The sequence below is a fragment of the Odocoileus virginianus genome, chromosome 27, assembly GCF_023699985.2.
Source record: "Odocoileus virginianus isolate 20LAN1187 ecotype Illinois chromosome 27, Ovbor_1.2, whole genome shotgun sequence".
Taxonomy (NCBI): domain Eukaryota; kingdom Metazoa; phylum Chordata; class Mammalia; order Artiodactyla; family Cervidae; genus Odocoileus; species Odocoileus virginianus.
Window position 1 is genome coordinate 12,809,058 of NC_069700.1, and position 24,843 is coordinate 12,833,900.

General features: G+C 37.8%; 1 protein-coding gene and 1 pseudogene across 7 annotated transcripts in view; one reads left to right on the forward strand and one right to left on the reverse strand.

The window, feature by feature from the left end:
• The window catches only part of CDKAL1 (CDK5 regulatory subunit associated protein 1 like 1), a 603,129-nt gene that overhangs the window by 240,815 nt on the left and 337,471 nt on the right, over window positions 1-24,843 (forward strand). The window lies entirely within an intron of this gene.
• Window positions 5,079-6,472, reverse strand: LOC110126241 (eukaryotic translation initiation factor 2 subunit 3 pseudogene; annotated as a pseudogene).

The following is a 24,843-nucleotide window of genomic DNA, read 5'->3' on the forward strand; positions in this document are numbered from 1 at the left end:
TATTTTTAATGCATCATAAAAACTGTATTTGGGCAAGATCATTCATAAGGACAGTTGATGGCACCATTGGCTCAGACCTGTGAAGTAATTATCATTAAGCTGCAGAACTTTGAAATGCAAGGTTTAATAAATGGCTTTATGTGGCCCAGTTAAACATTTTAGGCAGTGTTAGGGTGGATATTTATTCTTAAATTTTGTAACTTCTTTTTTATGTGTCATTATTTTACATAAACTTTGAAACGAATATGTAACTTTTTTAGTAATTATATATAATGGCTGATTTTTAAAAGCCATTTCAAGTTCTATCATGTTACAGTCTATAACATCGTTGTAACTAAAAAGTGCATCTTCCTTACTATATTTCTCTGATCAACAAAATTGTTTAGTTTGATGAAGCTAGAATAACTCTGAATTTGGATAAAAAAGCAAAATTTAAAAGTACTCAAATTTCAGCACGGAGATTAAACCCCAAGGAGATCAAGACATAAAGGAAATCAACCCTGGATATTCATTGTAAAGACTGATGCTGAAGCTGAAGCGCCAATCCTTTGGCCACCTGACACGAACAGCTGGCTCTCTGGAAAAGACCTTGATGCTGGGAAAGATTGAAGACAGGAGGAGTAGGGGACGACAGAGGATGAGATGGTTAGATGGCATCACCAACTCAATGGACATGGGTTTGAGCAAACTCTGAGAGATGGTGAAGAACAGGGAAGCCTGGTGTGCTGCAGTCCATGGGGTCACAAAGAATCAAACATGATTGAGCAACTGAAGAACAACAAATTTCAGTGTATCATTAAAGAAACCTTAAAGTTAATTGAATAGAATGGTTCACATTTTTTTTTCAGTTTTGGAGATTGTATCATGAGGATATACATTAGTTATAGATGCTTAAAAATGCTTTTATAGCTTAGAAAGTTTATTATTTTATTTCATGTATAGAAGTCTTTTATATTTATTCTTTAAGAAAACTAAAGAACCCTGTTTTTGGACATTGATTTATTCAGCGAACATGGCTGAACATTTGTTAAGTGCAGAGAGTTGAAAGGTGCGTTAGTTTGTTGTCTGCCCTTAAGAATTCCACAGGAGAGGAAGTAAAACAAGCACAAAACACTTAAATGGTAATGTTGTAAGTGCAGTGTTATAGGAGTGAGCAGAGTTGTTTATGAGCATGATGGATTGTTTGGATGAGTTAGAAGGAGCTTCACTGAAAAGTGGATCCTGTCTCTCAACGTGTATCTCATAGATGGGTTCAGAGGCAGTTTAAGCAGGCCCCCCTCCCACTGCCATGAACAGTGGTATTGACTTGTGAAAGGCAGTATGTCACACAGAGAATGATGAGTGGATCAGTGTGGTGGTATTGTGAATAAGGGAATGGTAGGAGAAAGGCTGGGAAGAGAGAGCTTGAGTTTCCTGGGGTTCAAATTTGGCCTCATTTTATCATTTACTTTGTGATATTATATGTTATTCAGCTCCTCTATAGATCTCAATTTTCTCATCTATCAGTTCAGTTCAGTCGCTCAGTCTTGTCCAACTCTTTGCGACCCCATGGACTGCAGCACGCAGTCCATAGGTTCACCTATAAAAGGGGGTAGTGATTGTGTTGTGAGAATTTAAAGAGATCATCCATTTAAAGTAATTAACACAATGCATAGCATGTAGTATCTATTCATGCAATGATAATTGTTTACTGCTATCCGAGGAATTGATGCTTCCAAACTGTGGTTCTGGAGAAGACTCTCGAAAGTCTCTTAGACTGCAAGGAGATTAAACCAGTTGACCCTCAAGGAAATCAACCCTGAATATTCATTGAAATGACATGCTGAAGCTCCAATACTTTGGCTACCTGATGACTTATTGGAAAAGATCCTGATGCTGGGAAAGATTAAAGGCAAGAGGAGAAAGGGGTGACAGAGGATGAGATGGTTGGGTGGCATCACCAACTTAATAGACATGAGTTTAAGCAAACTCTGGGAGATAGTGAAGGACAGGGAAGCCTAGCGTGCTGCAGTCCATGGTTGCAGAGTTGGGCATGAATTAGTGAGTGAACAGCAACAACAATCAACTGTATAGAAGCTAGACCTCAGGCTTCACTAGATTTCAGTTTCCTTAAGACCATGGAGAAGTAAGTGACAGAGTCCTAACTTAAACCACATCATCTAACCAGTTCTTTTCCCAGTAAACCACAGGCTCACTGGCTTCTAGCACAGTTTTCTGTTTTTCCTTGCATTGGAACCATAGTTGTTTAGTTAGCAGAAAGTGAAGCTAGTCTATAGGATAGTCAACTAAACTAAAAAAAGATCCTCTGGGCCCTGTGATTTTATGAGGAGAATGGAAAACATGGGCTGTCAAGTGAAGTTGGATTGGGAGAATTTCTGCTGTTAGGTTGTACAGTGTCAGCTGCCTCTTACGATACATTAAGTTTATCCAGTGGGATAGAATCTGAGATTCCTATTCCGATGTTTAAAGTCTAGGACTGCTCAGTCATAGAGATTTAGAGATAGGTGATCAGTATGCACTCCTCTCTGCTTGTTTGTTTGGCTTTTTGTTTGGTGTGTTTTTCAATCAGTGCTTGAGTTAGGGCACACTTTGTCGTTGTTTAGTTGCTAAGTTGTGCCCGACTCTTTGTGACCCCATGGACCGTGGCCCACCAGGATCCTCTGTCCATAGGATTTCCCAAGCAAGTGGGTTGCCATTCCTTTTCCAAGGGATCTTCCCCACACAGGGCTTGAACCTGCTTCTCCTGCATCGGCAGGCATATTTGTTACCACTGAGCCACCTGGGAAGTCCAGGCTGCACTTAGACGAGTGCAGTAGGAGTGGATGAATGGATGTTCCCAAAGCACTGCCATTTGTCACTTTTCCTGTTGCTTCAAGAAAACTTGTTTTCCAGTCTTGTCAGGAAGGGGAGAAAAAACCCCCAATATGTGGGTTGCTCAACTTTAATTAAGTATAATTGGTAAAAAAAATAAAAATAAAAATAAAAAAATAATTAAGTATAATTGGACACACATGTAGTAAAAGCCTGTCAGTTTTTTTAATACAAAAATAATGAATATTTTATATTTATTTCTGAAACCACTTTGTTTTTATTCTGCTACGTCTCAGTGCAGTAGCACACCAGTTGTTTTATTTTTGCTAACCCTAACAAAGCAGCATGTTTTGTTTGGCTTTTTAAAAAGGCAGTAGTGCGTGTAGTTAAGACTTCCTTTACTTTATCTGATGAAGTCATCTCTGAGGAATGTCTGTTTTTCTGTAAATCCACTAAGGAAACGGGATTTAAGACGAGGTCACCTTTTAAAATCCTGGTTTTCTATTTTTAAACAATGCATATATAGTTCTGTGATTTGTCATGTGTATTTTTGTGGTTCTTTTTAGGTTGTTCTTAAAATATTAATGGTGAGAGATAATACAGATTTAGGAAAATCTTTGTACCTCGAAGAGTACCTTTTATGTATTGTTCCATTACTGCTCTTGGGGAAAACAAACTCTGAAATGAGATTTTTAGTCTGTTCTCCTCCTCCCGCACTTCCTTTTCCCCGTCTCTGTTTCTCTTTTCTACCCCTTCTATAAATTTTTGGGAACAAGGTATGTACGGATGGATCAATTTATTTAGGACCGATAACCCTTCTGACTGAACAATGTCCCTAGTCATCATTGATGATCATATACTTTAGTCATTGGTTTGTTCACATATTCATTTGTTTATTCTTCAGTTGTTCAGTTATTCAGCAAACATTTACAGGTATCTGTATGTATCAAATCCTCTATTAAATGCAGTGAAAGAAAACAAGGTTTACCTATTTTATCACAGCCCCTATGAGTCTTTTATTACTAATGTAGTTTAGTTAACTGGTAAGTAACCCTGTTTTAATCTTCATTTAATATAATAATCATCAGGTTTTTTTTTTTAATGTGTGAGACATAGAGCTATGTGCCTAGAAATGGCCACAAATATAAAGAATGTATAGAACAGAACTTGTCTCATATATGATGGCTGAAAATGGATTTGTACAACAGTAGGATATCACTTTTGTAACAGGTCAACTGGGTAGGCCTCCTTGGTAAATCGATTACTGTTGAGAATTACATCATCCATTGTTACATACTGTTTTCACTCTGGAATTCAGGAAACCCATGATCTTTTGAATGTGATCCTCTGCCTATTCTGTGAAACACCTGATTTCCTTTCTAAAGAATGAAACTGTTAAGACCCCTTTTTGGTTCCTCCAACTTCTCTCTCATTCTTATTTCTACTATTATGTTTACTTTTCCATTTTACTACCGTAATTGTCAATAACATGCAAAGAAGCAAAACAATAACAGTAAAAGCAAACAAAATTTTGAAAAATTTTCACGTATTTTTCTTCTGGTGCATCTCACGGCTTGTAGGCTCTTAGTTCCCTAAGCAGGGATTGAACCCAAGCCCTGGCAATGAAAGCTCCAAGGCCTAACCATTAAGCAGCCAGGGAATTCCCCCAATTTTTTTCATATTTAAAAAAAATATCTCTGTGTCCAGTGCCTACGAGGAGAGAGTGAGAATGAGGTTCTGTTGGTGCTGAAAGCAAATTTTAGTAATATTTAGTGACATCTGATGGTTGCTACATGGTGATTGGCATACTGCAAGTCTTATGTGTAACTGAGTTGACTTACACTTACATATTTTGCTTTTTACACTAATATTTTGAATAATAACTCCTCTTAATTTTATTGTGATTTTGGTGTTAAATTTTCTTTTTCTTTTTTTTTTTAATAAGAACAAAGACTTTATTTCAAACAGGTTCAGTGGTATGTCTACTACAGCAAAGTCTGATTGTGAAGGTTTCCTTTCAAATCTGCACTGACATATAAATTAGACATTATTTGGGAATGATTAATTTCTGGTAAAATGTAAATTCAACCCAACATGATGCTAATTTCTACATTTACTGTAGGCTCTATTTCAGTACTAGAGGTTAAATTTTCATCACCAAAAAATGAGAATAACCTTACAGCTACTACTAAGGTAATGAGCTGTGAAATTACTTTCCCAGTATTGTTCTGAAAATATACCCCTAGGTTGTTAAGAGAAATTCCAACTTCATCCAAATCTGTTATTTAATTCTTCAGTCATCATCTACTGTTGGCTTGATTGTCACTCCTCTTCTTATTTGACCCCAACCAATTAAACGCCAGTGTTTCTCAACTCTTCGGCTAAGTGCAATTTTTTCTCCTACTTCTGTGCACACAGGATTAGTCAAGAAGATTTTGCCCAAATCAGCCTTGACTGCACTAACTCTTCCTCCTGTTGACAGGGATCCTATATTCACCATAAGCACTTCATTCTTAGACAGCTTTTGTACTTTCGCTGCTTTCTTGTCTCCTTCAGTGCGAACACCTAGAAGCCATCTAAGCAGGAAATAGGAAATTTCCAATTCTGTGAAGATCTCAGGTAAAGCTCCAACTGCACCAAGTACTTGCCCCACCATTCTGTCAGCCCGGCACAAAGTGGGGTCAATTTTTGTTCCAACTCCAATAAGACCTCCTGGGGCAGCATATTGAAGATCATTATGCTCTGCGAAAAGCGATACAATTTTGGAAAAGATAGGTTTACACATGAGTTTTCCTTCACTGTCTTTGGAAACAATACCAGGCCTGACTTCTATCTCCTGGCCCACCTTTAACACTCCTTTTAGAATACTACCACCAGCTACACCCCCCTTAAGGTCATCAACTTCACAGCCAGGTTTGTTGACATCAAAGGATCTTATAACAATAAGTCTGTGTTCTGAAGTAAAGTCTTTTGGGGGTACTGGAATTTTCTTTACTATGTACTCACAGACAACTTCAATATTGTATTTTAGCTGAGCAGAAATTGGGATAATAGGAGTGCCTTCTGCTACTGTACCTTGAACAAATGCAAGGATCTGTTCATACTGTTCTTTAGCCTGGCTTTCTTTTACCAAATCAATTTTATTTTGTAGAATCAAAATGTGCTTCAGTTTCATGATTTCTATAGCAGCCAAGTGTTCAGATGTCTGAGGCTGAGGACAAGACTCGTTACCAGCTATCAACAGAAGAGCGGCATCCATCACTGTGGCACTGTTCAGCATAGTAACCATCAAAATATCGTGGCCAGGACAGTCAACAAAGGAAACATGCCTGACTAATCTGAAGTTCCCTTTGGTCCCTGGAATGTCTGTAGGAAACTCATCGGGTGTCCTACTTCCACAGGATCTATAACATTCTGGCCGAGGACAACTTGGGTCGTCAAGTTTATAAATCTTAACATTAACATAGCCAAGTTTGATTGTAATATTTCTTTCCAGTTCATTTTTGAAACGGACAGTGTGGACTCCAGAAATAGCTTTTACAACTGTAGATTTCCCATGAGCTACGTGACCCATTGTACCTATATTAATTGTGGCTTGTCTGCTGATAACTTCATGTGAAAGTGGCGTCAACTTGGAAACATCCAAAGTAGCGAGATCTTGCCGAGAAAGGTGTGGCTGCCCTAAAGTCACACCAGCCTCGCGCCCCCCCCCCCCCCCCCCCCCCCCGTCATCTTGCTCGGAGAGCATGTTAAATTTTGTATTTGCAGTATGACTAACATAATTTAATACTCCACTAACTTTAAATTCTGTGATAGTTTTTCAAAGGTGAATGATGAAAATAAGAATAATACAGATATTTCAGGGTTTCTTCTTTTTATAAAGTTTTAATTGGGTTATCTTATTTCTGTATACCCTAATTCAGAATCCAAATGTGGGTAAAACTCATATTTAGAGTAGTTTCCTGATATATTTTAAAAATGCTTATTTGAAGCAACATCACTGTGACTTGCCTGATTTTTTAGTTTCATTATCTTTTTTGCTTGTATCTTAAAAATATATCCTAGACAGCTTTAATTAATTGATCCTGTCATGTCTATATTTTCTGATTTGTCTTATAGTCTCTTTATTTTCTTTAAATTATTTCTTTGTTCCCTTCCCATTCCCATTCTTACACCTTTTATGTCTTCTGTCTTTTTGTGTGAGGTATCATTACCGTGAAGGTGCTTTGATTACTAGAATAGTTTGGTCTTAAGAAATCACTAATGTACTGTTTTCTCCTCTACATCTGATATGGAATTATTAGTATTTTGTTTGTTTGGTTTTTGTTTTTGTGGTTTTTCTGAAGAGTGGACCCTGGCAGGACTTTTCTCCTGAATTGAGATAGATATAGTGACAACAGTCAGAAAGTTGGTTTTATGATCTAGGCTCAATTATCTCTTCTTTTTAGAACATAGTTCTTTATAAGTTTATCTTTGTCCTTTTACTCTGATGGGCTTCCCAGGTGGCTTACTGGGTAAAGAATCTGCCTGTGATGCAGGGGATGCAGGAGACCTGGGTTGGGAAGATTCGCCGGAAGAGGACATGGCAACCCACTCCAGTATTCTTACCTAGAGAATCCCGTGGACAGAGGAGACTGGCAGGCTACAGTCTATGGGATCACAAAGAGTCAGACATGACTGAAGTGACTGCGCACACTGTTGGTCTTAAGGCAGTTAGCTCTGACACGTCTAACTTTTGTACTATTACATATTAAAGAGCATAGATTTTCAAATAAATTCATAATTTCATTAGGGTGAATTTACAGAAATGAAATTGTTATGTCAAGGTTAAGAACCTTTTTATGGATCTTGGAATATAAACTCAAATTGCTTTCCAAAATATTGTCATTTACAATGCTAACAAGAGGCACACGTTTTACTTCAGTGTCAAGTCTTCATTATTATTCCTGTTTTAGAGAAACTGAGGTTGGAGAGATTAAATAATGTGCCCAGAACTACCACCTTTGTATAGATACAGCTAAAATTTGCAGCCTCATTTTGTTAACGAGGCCTCTTAGGCCTGGTGTTAGGAGTATAATTCTGGAGCCATACTACTTGGGACTAAATCTTGGCTTCAGTGCTTGACTATGTAATTCTGGGCAGGTTTCATTGTTAGTTTTCTCATCTCTAAAGTAGGAATAATAATGAAAATAGTATGTTTCATAGGATTATTGTGAGGATTAAGTATATCTCTCTATATATATATAGCTTAGAAAAGCATCTGGTAAATATAATTGCTGTATAAAAGATTGTTATCATTGTCACCATTATTCTTTCTAAAACAACATAGGCATTTGGGTAATCAGATTACTGAACCATTCAAACCATGGTTTGTGTGCATGAAAGAAAGCCAGCCAGTTAGCCAAACAGCTTAGAACCCACATCTTTGGCTTTTATATAATTACGATGTTTTACTAATAGCCTTCTTATTTTGATATACTAGATGAGAAAGAACTAGTCTAACTTAAAAATGTCTATTGTAAACATATGGATTTGTCCTTTGTAACATTTCCTTGCCAAATGTTTGGATGGGTCATAGAGTAGTAGTTTGCATTTTAAACAGCAGTTTCATTTAAGCTATTTAGTAATGGGTTATACTGCCTAAGATCTTTTGCCAATTAATGAGAATGGTCTGAGGCCTCCTTTTAAATAAGGGATGGAAAAAATAAAACCTTTTAATTAGGGATAGACTTTGCAAACTATTTAAAATTTTCTTTATTATTTGTAGCCCCATGGCCAAATACCAACTGCCCACACATCTTCTTAATATGAATCTATTCTTGGATAATTAAAAATCCTTTTGGCAGATTTATATATTCAGAGACTGTTAGAGCTAGAAAAGATTTTAGAGATTCAAAATCTTTTTTTCACAGGTGATGAAACTGAGGCCCACAGGACACAACAGCCTGAGGTCTGGTGGCTTGCCTGTCACACTCACTTTGGAGAATTTGGCTCATGACAAACGGAAGCCACTTTGACAGGTGGTAGATCTTCAGCTTTAGGATTTCGAAGGTTGGTGGGAGGATTAGAAGCATTTATGGTCTGCAAGACATCATAAAGATGATATTTTATTTTAGCTTGTGTTGAGTTAAATATAGATCAAAACTCCAGAAAGTGGTATCACTTTGGCCATTAATGTTTGACCAATAAACAATGGAAAACAGTGACTCTATGAAGTGAATTGGATTGCATGGATTAACAAGGCTATTGAGAACTAAGATTTTCATTTGATGTGTGAGAACCTTCACAGCAGCTCCAGACCTCACATATCCTTATGTTCCTCTTTTATTGACTCATTATTTGCCTTTTCTGTCAATATTTCTGGTGCTAATCTGTACCTTACATTTATTCCTGTTGGTTTATGTGTTTGTATCCTTAGCACCTGTATGCTAATAACAACTAGCATGCAGATGCTCTCAAAAATGATTTTATGACCTAGTAATGGTGTATTTTCATTTTTAAGTGTCACTGTTTCCTGACTTGGCCATGTACTCCAGCCTTTCTCAGTTTGTGCTTAGAGAATTAAGCCTAAACTTACAACCCAAATGTTGTAGGCATTCACTGTGGTTCGTGGATTATCTTCTCTTATGGACATCTGGATTGGTAAATAGCCATGTACAATTCTTGGGAGAAGTGAGAAAGTGATCACTTAGATTATTTTTTCTACTACTTAGTTATCTTGGCACACTGGTTGAGAAAGTCTGGTTTATTCACTTTATCTGACCCTCTAATACCCTTCTTAAAACTTGCTTTTCTAAGAAGTGTCATCATTGATTGACTTCATTTGGATACCAGTTTTTTTTTTTTTTCCACTCCACATTCCCTTACGTTGTGTAGACTTAAATTTTTACTAAGGGTGGTTGCTAAGTTTGCTTTTTTACTGAATAAGTTACAGAAAATTGGCTTATTCTTTTCAAAGAACCAGCAGTAATTGTGTAATGGAGTTCTCATGTTTCTGTGTTTCTCTCCTGTAAAGCCTTTACTACTTGAATGTCAAACTGGTCACTCCTTGGGTGGGCTTGTATGTCATGGTCGTAGCATGTCTTACATACCAAAATATCATCCATGTGTGTTATCTGTGTCACTGCTGGAGAAAGGAGTGCTTTCTGTACGTCCCTTCCTGAGAGAGAAAACAGGAAGCCTGTGTGTGATGCCTCCAGTCTTCACGTACTAAGTTGTTTTTCTCTTGCTGATTGCTAGAACCAACTATAGTCCTGAGTGCAGCAGTCTCCCTTATGGTGAGTCACCACATCTGGGCGTGGTCTCGGGTCTCCTAAAGCAGGAGTTTACTGTGGGATATTGCACTGATGCTCAGCATGTTACAGTTTGCAGTTGTAACTAATTCAGCAGTGTTTTGAGATGTGTATTGCTGTTTTTATTTTATTTTTGATATTTTTGATGATCAGCGCATAGCCATCGTCCCAAACAAAAGACAGGTATACTTTGAATGTCTCACTGTTAAAGGTATAGTGTAATGAGGATAAGTTTGTTACCAGATTCGGTGGCAGAGCATTGTGGTTATTATCCCCTGGCACTGTGCCGAAAGAATACAACACTCTTTGACGTAACCAGAATGAGCACTCATCACAGGTTTCTCAATCCACAGGATGGCAGCAATCAGAAAAATTGGCATTTTAACATAAAATATCTATTCACAGCAGAATTTCTTTAGAAAAGTGAAAAAATGAAAGTGAGGCTTGCAAGCAAATTAAGTTTCTGATGAGTACTGTTGTTAGCCAAATAAGAAAAGCTGCTCATCAATAGTGACTTAATTAAATCATGTTTGATTGTAGTGCTAAGGAAGTGTATCCAGTGAAAATAAACTTGTTAAATGTTAGGTGAGAACAGTTGCTCAAAGAGTTGAGGATGTGGGATGCTACATCAAGAGTTAATTAAAAAGCAAGACAAATGATTTTGTGTGGTTTTCTCTGGGTCTTTGTTAGTCAACAGATGTTGCTAATGCTGCTTGGTTATGGTTTATTAGTGGAGTCACTGATGAATTTGTGGTGATGGAAGGATGGATGAGCCTCTCTGAATAGACTGTGTGGAATGATCTAAAGGTGAGAATTTTTACAAAGAAAGTAAGAAAGCACTAATTTAGTATGAGCTGAAATGGAATCTGTGAAGATGTGTTCAAATTTTTGATGAAGTTACAAAGGGAAATTGTAAGATGTGTAAAGCATATAGTTATGTATTGTCTTATTCATCAGCAGATAAGATTTAAGGAAAATAATCTGAATCTTGGCATGTATTATTTACCAGTGATGTCATTGGTGAACTTCATTTTTTGTCTCAGACTAAGTCTCTCTCATTTCCATGAATTTTTGTCAGAAACTAAAGCTAAATATAGTGACTTGCCTTACTACACAGCAGTTGGCTACTTAGCAGTGGCAAAGTTGTACTGTGACTTTTTTTTTTTTTTTGAGATGGGGGCTGGAATTGAAATTTTTTGAATGGAGAGAACCACTCTTAGCTACTATTGCTGAATGTTCAATGGCTTTGGAAATAACAAATCTTTGCTAAAGATTTGATAATATTTCTTAAAATGAAATGGTAAAATGGGACTTACATGTAAAGCTTATACTACAGTAAATTCATTGTTTGCAACTAATGTTCACATCACAAGTAATCTCCACCTACTCTCTGCTTCATGTGCCATCAGAACTTAAACTAGGAAACACACTCTCCATTCCCCACAGGTTTTGTAGCAGATACATCTTTCGATCTGCAACTACCATCTAGCAGCATTTTTTGAACCACAGTGTCAGAGCAAAGGGAATTTCCATACTTCAAAATCCATTTGAATGTGCAGTGAGGAGCTCCCACCTGGTCTTCATCGAAAAGGATTCATCTGTCTTGTAAATGGCAAACTAAAAGGCAAATATCAAGAATAGAATCCTGTAGATGCCTTCCAAGGGATGAGTATGCTCAATTAAAATCATCCTTTTGTGTGGCTCTTCATATTTGCCATTACCTATCTCTGTGAAAAGATGTTTTCAAAGGTAAAATAGATAAAGTCTCTTCATGTATCAGTCTTAACAAATGAACATTTGTAGTTGATTTTGATGATTAGGGGACATTAACTTTGAAATTAAGTAAAATGTTCTCTCTCGTAAGGAAAGAATGTCACTCTTCTCATTAATATACTTCTATTACATTAATATATTAATGTATGGATTAGTTCAGTTATTTTATTAACAGAATTAATTTTTTATATAAGCACTTACATATTGACCTCGATATTGCCTTTTGGCCTGGAAAGCCTGACCTGAAAAAATATTTGCTCCCTGGCCCTTTATTTAAAAAAATAAAATGTTCCATGCCTTTATTAGTTGATTGAATGTGGAGAGGGAATGATGGTAGCAGGAGACACGATGCTACCCATGGTAGCAGGAGCAGCCCATGGCTTCTGGTGGGCCATTGCTGTGATGTTCTTACAGACAGGTCAAGAGAAGAGGTTTGGTGGTGAGACAAAGATGAGCAGTTGAATTTTGGCCCTGTGTTTGGGTTGCCTGGGTGAGATTTTCAGGAGCCAGTTGAAAATTTGGGTCTGGGTTTCAGGAGAGAAACCAGGACTAGATTTGCTGTCACTAGCATAAGATGATGATAGAAACCAAGGGTATAGTTTTAAAGGTATTCTGTAATCCTTTAGGAAAAAAGTATGTTTTTCTACTGTGTTTTCTGTTTTGAAACAAGGCTTATTTTTTGTGAACTTCTTAAAACACAGATTCTGGTCACTAAGTAACTACTGGTCTTTGATTTTATACTAAGTGGAATATTTCACATTATTTTCTTGACATCATGATAGAATTCTCTTTCACTACACACACCTTTAATTCTCAGCTACAGTGCTTGAAGTAGCATCTAGAAGATCTTTTTTGAAGGCAAACGGCATACATGCATTTTGGCTCCACCAGTGTTGCTTGCAGAAACCACAGTGTTTTTATCAGGGGGAAAGCAAAAACTTGTTTATAGTGGAAAGCATAACAAAATCTGTGATCTTTTTTGCCTGAGGACTCTTTCCAAAACAACTTACTGTAACAGACATCTAAGGTCAGTATTTCCTAATTAAGACTATTCAGCTAGAGCTGGGGCTCCCAGTCCCAGCCATCACCCATAGGGCCATTCCTTACACAGTCCCCACACACACTCCCCACACACATACACACATTCCTTCCATAATACGGCATGTATTTCAACTTATTAGTCAGCATCTGAGGTGAGGGCTGTGCTTTTTTTAGCTTAAAATAATATGTTACAAAAAGTTATTTTACTTCATATCACAAGTGATTTTTAACTTTTATTTTTGCCTTTTTTTGAAAAAGTAAATTAGAAATTCAGTGTGCTGAGTAGTAATATCTCTTCAATAGCCAACTGTGAGCAGAGAATTTAATGTATTGATATTTTGGTATCTGGAGTATGTGAGATCAAGCACTGGCCCAAGGAGGCAACACACTTCTTTTTGTTCTTGTCTGCTCTCATCAGAATGCCTCATTCTAGTGAATACTCAGTAAATATTTGTTCAGTTGAACTCAGTAAAATCAGTGAAATAGAGGATTAACAATTGAAGAATAAGTACATTTTAGAAAGGGAGAAAGGAGACACTTGCAGATGAGTTGCTCTGGTTCTTAAAGAGTGACAGAAATTTGGGGATTAGTTTGGCTTGTCCCTTTTAGCTGATTTTTTTTTTTTCTTTTAAGACTGTAACTCCCTGAAGAAAGGTAATTTTATTTTTGAGGTCTTTTGAATAGAAATTACTCAACAATATCAACCATGTTTAATATTCCAATCTTGTCACATGAAAAAACAAATTCAAAAAGAAAGGGAATGCAGCGAATCAGTTTAAAGGTGCATCTAAACTTCCAGGGCTTCCCTGGTGATGCAGAGGTAAAGAATCTGCCTGCCAGTCAGGAGATGCAGGTTCCATCCCTGGCTCTGGAATGTCCCTGGGAAGCAAATGGCTACCTACTCCAGTATGGTACCTATTCCAACCTGGAAAATTCCATGGACAGAGGAACATGACAGGTTGCAGTCATGGGATCACAAAAGAGTCAGACATGACTTAGCAACTAAACAATAACAAACTTATTTACAGGTAGACATCACTGTAGACTGACAGTTATCCTTTACTTTATTTTGTGTTGCATTTTTCTGCCTGTACTCTTCCACATTTCCTTTATTTTTTTTTTCATTATGGAAAGTTTTAAGCATATAGGAAAAAAAAAGGGTAGTATAATGAACCCTCAAGCATTCACTCGGCTGCAGTGACTACCAACTAATGAGCAACCTGTATTATTTCATGTGCCTCCCACCACCCCCTGCCCCTTGTCTGCCCTAGCTCAACTTGATTTATTTTGGAGCAAGTTTCAGACATTGTTAATTGGTAAGTATATCAGTTATATATCTCTGAAGAAAAGATCTTGTTCATTCTTTTTCCTTATGTTGAGGGGAAGGGAAAGAGAGACCAATCTAATATCATTGTTATACCTAAAATAAAATTAATGAATTTCCTTACTATCAACAAATACATAGTCAGTCTCAAAACTTCCCGCTGATGCCCTTGCTCATTCTTCTCCTCCTCCTCCCCAACCATCTTTACAGTTGGTTCTTTTGAATCAGGTCCTGAAGGAGATCCACACATGCTTTTACTTGATATATCTACCATCATAGCACTGGTGTTACGTGTCCAAGTTGGCTGTCAGACTCATGAGACTCAAGTGAGTTTTAATCTAATACTGCTTTTATTTCAGTTCGTAGAAGGACCAAGGCCAGGAGACAGAACAGGTACAGCATTTTCATCTCAGCAGGAAGCCTGGCCTACCTACTCCACATGCAGCTTATTTTAGCCTTCACCTGTGTTGAGCATTTCACCTGCCATGGTCAAGGCTGTGGATGCCACATTGACACAAGTGAAGCTTCAGCCTCAGTTTTTTCGTAAATTTTTAAACCATTCAGTGAAGTAGGCCCCACCCTGCGTACTGCTTTGCTGAATACCAGGGGCAGTTCCATACTGCAGATGAAGCAGGCATAACATTCTGATTTTATAACCCCAACATTTCCAAGTGGGAGAAGAAGGACACTGACATCATCCCCATGATGTCAGCCCTGGCCATTATTAACCCTTTATTCACCTGTTCTCTTTAAGTATTTTTTAGTTTTGTTCTTTCTTTTTGATCTTGGAAATCATTTCATGTGTCCTCCAGTTTCTCACATTCTGGGTTTTGTTGATTACATCCTCACCATGTTATTTAATATGTTTCTTTATTTCCCAGTTTCTGCTGTGAACTGGAAATTAGATCTGGAGGCTTGATCAGAATTAGGATTTTGGCAAAAATACTTCATAACAAGTGGTATGTACTACTTATGCATCATATCAGGAGGCTTATTTTTAGTTACCTTACTTTCGTTAAGCTGTACTTAGCCTGTTTGGGCTGCTATAACAAAATACCACTGAATAGTTTATAAACAACAAAAATTTATTGCTCGCAGCTCCTGAGGCTAGGCAGTCTAAGATCAAGGTGTTAGCATGGTCACCTTCTGCTGAGGGCCTTCCTCTTGGTTCAGAGCCATCACCTTCTTGCTGTGTCCTCACATGTGGAAGGGTCAATCTCTGGAGCCTAAAAATTATAAGGGTGTTAATTCCATTCATGAGGACCCCACCCTCATGACCTATTCCCCTCCCCAAAGCCCCACCTACTAATACCATCACTTTTGGGGATTAGAATTTCAACATTCAAATTTTGTTGTTAATTGTGAATTTTATGTTCTTGAGAGAATTTGCTTCTATTCCTAAATTTGCTAGGGATGTTAATCATGAGTGGATGTTTAATTTTGTCAAATGCTTTTTCTGCTTTTATTGAGATGATCATGAGCATATTTACTCATTTTTAGTCTTAGTATGGTGAACTACATTAAAAGATTTTTAAATGGTAAACCAACTTTGCTTTACTGGTTGGTATAAATTCCACTTGGTTAAGACATATTATTATTTTATGTATTTTTGGATTCAATTTGCTTAAAGTTTGCAAAGAATTTAAAAACGTATTTTCATGTAAAATGTTGGTCTGTAGTTTTCTTGAAGTCTAGCTTTTATATATGGGAAATGCTGACCTCCATCTTTTTTTGGTATGTTTAAACCACTCATTTAGTGTGGTTATTGGTGTACTGGATTTAATTCACCCATTTTGCTATTTGCTGTCATCACATGTGGTTTGATTCCATTTGTCCTCTTCTCATGCCTTCTTTTGCATGAAATGTGAACTTTTTTTATTCTATCCTATATTTTGGTTCCATTTGCTTAGCAGTTGCTGCAGTATTTGTGTTTATTATACGTCCAAGTCATACCATTTTAGATACAGATTAAGAACTTTATAGCAGTGTATGATTGCGTTCTCTTTTCTTCTTTTATTCAGCTGTCCTCCATTTTGCTTTTTTATATATTCTAAACCACATAATAAATATGATTTCCTATTGCTTCATCTTGGCCAGAAGCTAAAGTCTTTTTGCAAGTGTTTTATTTAGCGTTTTTGCTCCAACATTCTCGGGAATGGTTGCAGTTTTGGTTTAATTGTAAGATTTCTGAATTATTGTCATGTTTGTTTAAGAAGAAAAGTATTGGATAATTCCTTGTTGTTCTGTGTTTAGGAAGAGTTTATGTAGCACTTGAATCATCTGCTCTCTTAAGACTCAGTGGTGGAAGGATGCTTTAGATTGTCTGCTCTGATATTGGGTCTTTTTTCTTCATGTCTTCTCTGGGATCAGTTTTGCTAATTTGTATTTTTTTAGAAGTTAATTCATTTTACCTAAAGTCTTAAAATCATTTACATAAGTTTATGCAAAGTAATTTCTGGTTTTTAAAATTTGCCTGTTTTGATGATTCTTTCTTTCTTGGCCTTTCTGATTCTGCATGTTTTTTCTTTTATGCCTTGCTTCCTGATTAGGTTAGTGTTTGTACACTTTTTTTATGGAGTCATCCTTTATTGGCTTTTATTCTGATTTAAAAAGTAAACATGTTTATTGAAAAATGATTCACAAAATTTGGAAGAAGCACAGCTAACAGGATAAAAATCAGCTAGTCTACCACTTAGAGATAACCTTTGTTAACAGTTTGGTGACATTTCATGTGTTGCTATGTGTGTAATTAATTGCATGTTAATTTAACACAACTGAGATCACTTTTCTGTGCACATATTCGTATTAATCTCCTAGGGTAACCATAACAAAGTAAACTGGGTGGCTTAAAATAACAAATTTATTCTTTCATGGTTCCGGAGGCCAGAAATCCAAAATCAAGGAGTAGGCAAGGCCATGTGCCTTCCAAACAGAACTCTAATCTCTGTTCACCTTCATGTGGCTTTCTTTCTGTGTGTTTGTACTTTCCCTGTTCTTTTAAAGACTGTATTCAGTGAGTTAGGGCTCATCTGAAGCCAGTGTTTTAGGTCAACCTAATTATGTCTGCTAAGACTATATTTCAAATAAGGTCACAGGTTTTGGGTGGGCATGAATAAAGGGGGTGTACCATTCACCCAGGGCTTCCCTTGTGGCTCAGCTGGTAAAGAATCGCCTGCAGTGTGGGAGACCTGGGTTCAATCCCTGGGTTGGGAAGATCCCATGGAGAAGCGAAAGGCTACCCACTCCAGTATTCTGGCCTAGAGAATTCCATGGACTATACAGTCCGTGGGGTTGCAAAGAGTTGGACATGACTGAGCGACTTTCACCATTCACCCAAATACTATATTCTGTTACTTCCCCTTCTATTTATTACAAGGCCTTCTTTGTACTTTTGTTTTTATAGATGAACTTTAGGATCTGCTGCTGGCACTGTCAGTGCTAGAATTAATCAGCATTGTGATGAGCTAGCAGCAAACTACATTTACAGTTTTCCCACAGGCACAAATTGCTGTCTTTACCTAACAAAACGTCCTCATAGAAAAGAGGAGCAGGGTGCATTACGTTTCCTTAGAGCTTATATTCTGGTTCATTTTAGAGGATGAGAATGTTCTTTCTCTTAATGTTCTTGAAAATAATTTAAATGTATCATATATAAGTGCAGAGACTGAATTTGGTATTTTTAAACCCAAATTAAGTATTATTAAAAAGCAAATAGATTTAGTCAAATTGTGTCATTGGAAAACTTAAAAAAAAAAATGGGTGGCTTGAGTGGTTATTTTTTTTGGTTGTTTTTGGTGGTGGTGGTTTTTCCTGGACCTTTATCATGATACCCATCCTGGTCCTCACATACCCTATAACATTGTCTCGTTATCATCAACATTTCTTTAACAAATATTGGTCTAGTTCCATTCCTGTTTTTGTAACACAAAAGTCAATGGCTTTTCCTTATTGTGATGACTTAATAAGTAAGTACTTACTGTTGTGGCTGTTTAACATTTTACATTTTAATCAGTCTGGATTCAGGATTCTAGAGGGCAGGTTATGGGCAAGGACCCAAACATTCTTTGTGGATATTACATGTAATGTACTGTGTGCTATCCGGTTGTTTTTGCTTGTTTCCTTAAACTGACTGAAAGGTAAGTATTACACCACACAAGAGAAGACTCTACAAATGGACATCACCAGATGATCAGTACCGAAATCAGATTGATTATATTCTTTGCAGTCAAAGATGGAGAAGCTCTATATAGTCAGCAAAAACAAGACCGGGAACTGTGGCTCCGGTCATAAATTCCTTATTGTCAAATTCAGACTTAAATTGAAGAAAGTAGGGGAAACCACTAGACCATTCAGGTATGACCTAAATCAAATCCCTTACGATTATATAGTGGAATTGTGAATTAGATTCAAGGGATTAGATCTGATAGACAGAGTGCCTAAAGAACTATGGACAGAGGTTCCTTATAATGTACAGGAGGCAGTGATCAAGACCATCCCCAAGAAATAGAAATGCAAAAAGGCAAAATGGTTGCCTGAGGAGGCCTTACAAATAGCTGAGAGAAGAAAAGAAATTAAAGGCAAAGGAGAAAAGGAAAGATATACCCATTTGAATGCAGAGTTCCAAAGAATAGCTAGGAGAGATAAGAAAGCCTTCCTCAGTGATCAATGCAAAGAAATAAGAGAAAAACAATAGAATGGGAAAGACTAGAGATCTCGTCAAGAAAATTAGAGATACCAAAGGAACATTTCATGCAAGGATGAGCAAAATACAGGACAGAAATTGTAGGGACCTAACAGAAGAAGATGATATTGAGAAGAGGTGGCAAGAATACACAGAAGAACTATACAAAAAAGATCTTCATGACCCAGATAACCAGGATGGTGTGATCATTCACCTAGAGCCAGACATCCTGGAATGTGAAGTCAAGTGGGCCTTAGGAAGCATCACTGTGAACAAAGCTAGTGGAGGTGATGGAATTCCAGTTGAGCTAGTTCAAATCCTAAAAGATGATCGTGTGAAAGTGCTGCACTCAATATGCCAGCAAATCTGGAAAACTCAGCAATAGCCACAAGACTGGAAAAAGTCACTTTTCATTCCAATCCCCAAAAAAGGCAATGCCAAAGAATGTCCACGCTACTGCACAATTGTACTTATCTCACATGTTAGTGAAGTAATGCTCAAAATTCTCCCAAGCCAGGCTTCAACAGTACATGAACCGTGAACTTTCAGATGTTCAAGCTGGATTTAGAAAAGGCAGAGGAACCAGAGATCAAATTGCCAACATCCATTGTATCACCGAGAAAGCAAGAGATTTCCAGAGAAACATCTACTTTTGCTCTATTGACTATGCCCAAGCCTTTGACTGTGTGGATCATAAAAAACTGTGGAAAATTCTTCAAGAAATGGGAATACCAGACCACCTGACCTGCCTCCTGAGAAATCTGTATGCAGGTCTAGAACCAACAGTTAGAATTGGACATGGAACAACAGACTGGTTCCATATCGGGAAATGAGTACATCAAGGCTGTATATTGTCATCCTGCTTATTTAACTTATTTGCAGAGTACATCATGAGAGATGCCAGGCTTGATGAAGCACAAGCTGGAATGAAGATTGCTGGGAGAAATATCAATAACCTCAGATATGCAGATGACACCACCCTTATGGCAGAAAGTGAAGAAGAACTAAAGAGCCTCTTGATGAAAGTGAAAGAGAGTGAAAAAGTTGGCTTAAAGCTCAACATTCAGAAAACTAAGATCATGGCATCTGGTCCCGATACTTCACAGCAGATAGATGGGGAAACAGTGGAAACAGTGAGAGACTTTTTGGAGTTGGGGTGCTCCAAAAATCACTGCAGATGATGACTGCAGCCATGAAATTAAAAGACATTTGCTCCTTGGAAGAAGAGCTATAACCAACCTAGAGAGCGTATTAAAAAGCAGAGATATTACTTTGCCGACAAAGCTTCGTCTAGTCAAAGCTATGGTTTTTCCAATAGTCATGTATGGATGTGAGAGTTGGACTATAGAGAAAGCTGAGTGCTGAAGAATTGATGCTTTTAAACTGTGGTGTTGGAGAAGACTCTTGAGAGTCCCTTGGACTGCAAGGAGATCCAACTAGTCCATCCTGTAGAAAATCAGTCCTGAATATTCATCGGAAGGACTGACACTGAAGTTGAAACTCCAGTCCTTTGGCCCCCTGAGGCAAAGAACTGACTCATTGGAAAAGACCCTGATGCTGGGAAAGATTGAAGGTAGGAGGAGAAGGGGATGACAGAGGATGAGATAGTTGGATGGCATCACCGACTCAATTGACATGAGTGAGTAAACTCCGGAGTTGGTGATGGACAGGGAAGCCTGGCGTGCTGCATTCCATGGGGTCGCAAAGAGTAGAACATGACTGAGTGACTGAACTGAACACCACTTTCAGTGTTAGGAACATGAAGACAAAATTATATCAGTTGTTATTGATATAATTGGAAATGTAATTTAGGCCTTAATATTCAAAATTTTGCTTATAGCACTGCAGACAGGATTTTTCACCTTAGATTATTGTGAAAGTGATACGCATTCAGCAGAAGTCTTACTTAAAACTTTTCATTCTGATCTTTTCCCAGGCTAGTGGTAGGGGGTGCAGTGCTTTTCCTTCATGCTGGGCAGCAGTGGTGAGCAGCCCGCCACCTGCCAGTCCACCAAGAGGGTAAACACCTGCACACTTACAGACATTCCTGACCCAAACAGCCATTGTTTTTCATTTTCAGTACAAATTCTGTATGCTAGAGATCCAACACTTTATTGTCGAATAGGCTTTATGTTAGGTGGTTTTACACGACTGTGGGATAATGTAAGCATGTGTAAGGAGAGGTAGGCTAAACTAGGAGGTTTGGAAGCTTACTGTTTTAAATGCATTTTAGATATAGCCATATTCTCAATTTTGAAGGAGTATCTTAAGACCTAATCTCATTGTAAGTTGAGGAAAGTGTGTAGTTCATATTAGTAAATGTACACACAGGCCCCGGTGTAGAGACAAGAGATGTGTGTGTGTGTGCGTGTGTGTGTGTGTAAGCATCCTCTATAAAGTCTTCTGTAAGGAAACCCATATTTAAGAGCTGAAGTGGAATTTTGCTTAGTTAGTTTTTTATTTAAATCATTTAAATTCTCAGCCATACACTATCCCTTCATCATCATCATAGGTTTAAAGTTATTTGTCAAAAGGTCGGAGAAAGTCATTTTCAAACTGCCTTTATTTTATGCTACTGACTTGTTTTATGTTGTTGGATTAAATAAAAGGGGACTTTTCAGGTATTTTGAAAACCTACCTTAAAAAAAAAAAACCTGTCTAACAAGAAATTACTAATATTTTTTGAAGGGTAATGATGATATAAATTTGCTCTCCATCTCCAGCAAGCACACAAATGCACCACTGTCTAATCAGCTTGGTGTGACCTGAGAAAGCCTACTTACTACATTATACTGAGAGTTTTTATGGTTTATGTCAACAAAGAACTTTATCATAGAATTTTTGTGGGGAAAAAAAATGGTTTGATTTTACAAAATGCTTTGCAGAAATAATGGCAGACTGGATGAACATGAGTATAACCTAAAGTGCCTAGCTCTCAAAGAAACTCCCTATTCCTTAAAAAAAAGGTCTTTTTACTCTTTTCCAAGCCTTGCTTTCCCATTCCCAACCCCATCCCCGTCAATACTTTACCAAGTGGTCATTACATTATGGTTCATACTGTGGTATCAACTTTTCCCAAAGGTGCTCCCCTCAAACTAGTGAGTCATTTCTATGATGATGGCTTATTTCAGAGCTTTCACAGTCTCTTATTTGGTCTTGTAGAACCAAATGTTACACTGTCACAATCAAGGGGTAGATTACAGTCTTTGATAACATGTCTCAGAGTTGGAATAAGCACTGTTTCTTCACTTGAGGGGTGTTTCTGAATTGAATCCTGTAAACTGTTCTCTGATAGTAATGCCCTGTGTCTCAGATTAGTACCTCAGTCATTACTCACATACTGTGGAGCAAGAAAGTCAAATTATTATATAACATTATTGGGTTGTCAGTGTTATAAATAGTAAGCCAGTATCAACTAATTATCTTTTTTGTCTGAGTGTTTTGTATTTAAGAAAAGTGATAAGGTTCTTCTCATTAAAATCGAGCCAGTGTTACTTTTCTACCTCCTGTAATTGAAATCAGTTACTTCAAAGACTTGTAGAGCTGTATTAACCACAGAAAATAAAGAAGAGTAACTACATAATTGCCCATTCTGGGCTTCTCCTTAATAAGACTTCATTCAGAATCTAAGGTTTGTTAGAACAGATGTGTTCAAATTACATAAACATTTAAGAATTCATAGTAAAATTCATATCAGTGAATTATGTTATACCAGTGTGGTATATATATTTTAAAAGTGTTCCTTGTCAAGTCACGGTGAGATGCTGAGGTACCCTGCGGAGTAAGAAGAGTGGAGTGGCTCAGTGTTCATCCTCTTGTGACACATCTTATAGAATGTTTTAAAAGTCTTTTCAACCTCTATGTGTTATTAACTGATGGCAGGAGTATGTGTTTCTCCAGTACATAGATGATGCAAGAGCTTGATATATGTTTTCTGTTAAAACAATTGTTTGGCTTAATTGTGTTTGCGAGTTACTCAGTTGATCTGACTGTTGAGCAGTTTCTCATAGAGCCATTTTCAATGGTGTTTTCTATATTTTTAGCCCTCATGTGGTCAGTGTATCTTGTTGCAAAACTTTGATTTATCTGTTTGCTGTTTTATTTCCCCATGTTTTGGTATGCTCAAGTGTTTATCTCAAGTATGTGTTTTTTACCTATATTGATGAATTGTTTGGCAAAGATGGCAGTCTGCTGGGCTGTCCAAAAATGTTTCAGGTGGGTTATAAGCAAACATCTTTCTAAATTTGCTTGGGAAAAGATTTAGAGTATAGAGATTCCCTGGTAGCTCATCTGGTAAAGAAGCCCCTTGCAATGCAGGAGGCCCAGGTTTGATTCCTGGGTTGGGAAGATCCGCTGGAGAAGGGATGGACCCCCCACTGCAGTATTCTTGGGCTTCCCTGGTGGTTCAGCTGGCAAAGAATCTGCATTTTTTTTTTTTTCTTTACCTATGTTGATGGATAGTTTGGCAAAGATGATAGTCTACTGGGCTGTCCAAAAATGTTTCATGTGGGTTATAAGCAAACATCTTTTTTAATTTGCTTGGGAAAAGAATGAGAATGTGATAGGCATGCCTTGTAGATTTCTTCTGACTCCAGGCCTCTATGGATACAGTGATTTGGAGTTTTTTGAAGAAGTGGCAGAATATTTCATTGTTGCTGGCAAATGTATTTCTTTTGGGTTCATTTAGAACTCTATCTTAAGATGGTTGGATGGCATCACCCACTCAATGGACATGGGTTTGGGTGGACTCCGGGAGTTGGTGATGGACAGGGAGGCCTGGCGTGCTGCGGTTCATGGGGTTGCAAAGAGTCGGACATGACTGAGTGACTGAACTGAACTGAGAACTTTATCTCCTATATTCCTGATGGTCTAACTGATACCTGAACTCTGCTTCACCCCTTTGGTGACAGAAAACACCAACTAACTAGATACGGCCCTGTGGTGACAGATGATCTAAGTATTCATCTTCTGATGCATTGAAGTCTTGGATCACTAAGCACATGAGGCTTTTCTATACTTGAAAAAAATGCTGAGTTGAAAGATATATTTATGGTATATGAATATTTTTCTTATATCCTGCATTACAAATGGATTTTTATTACAGAGATAGGAAGGTAGCAGTAAATCCCATGTCAGAAAATGTTACCTCTCATCCAGTGTTCTGAGTGAATATTTTAGAGGATTTCTCAAGAACCTTGCTCACTCCTGCCTGTGACGCCGTGAGCTGATGTGGAGGCTGCCTAGTATCCGTGGTTGCCCTGGCTCCCTCCACTCCAAGAACTCCAAAGGGCTGGAGTCTAGGGTGTAGCTTGCCCTGGGACCAGTGGATTCTCTGCAAGAAGCCTGTGCTTGCTTTCCGTTGGTGCGCCTCAGAAATCCCGAAAGTAAGCAGAAGTGCTTAGGCCTAAAATGTGTCAACAGTATTGTCACTGCTCACAGCCCCTCAGAAACGAGGATTGTAATAGTGCCGGCAGAAGAGAGTGTAGGCTTCCAACTCTGATTTCAGCTCCTTTTGCTGCCAGTGGTTACGCCAACACATTTAGTCTTGCTGGAGTCCAGTTTTCATGTCTGAAAGCCAGTCTGTTCTTTAACGGGCGTGATGGTGGTGGCTGTGGCGGAGGAGGAGGGGGAGCCCTTCTGTTTGTTGGTGAGAGTATGGATTGGTAGCCACTGTGGAAAGCAGTATGGCGCTCTAGCTCTATGGACTGAGATGCTCAAAATATGAACCTTGTAAAGAATATGTTGCTGGTGTAAGACAAGGTCCATACAGAAAAATAGTCAGTGTTGAGAAATTTTGCGTCAGGTTTTTAAATTTGTTTTGTTTTTTGGTCATTTTGGATATAAGTAATATTTCATTGTGTCACACCCTGTGCTTTTATGACAGCTCTTGTAAACTTTTAGGGGGTGATGTGATTCTTCTT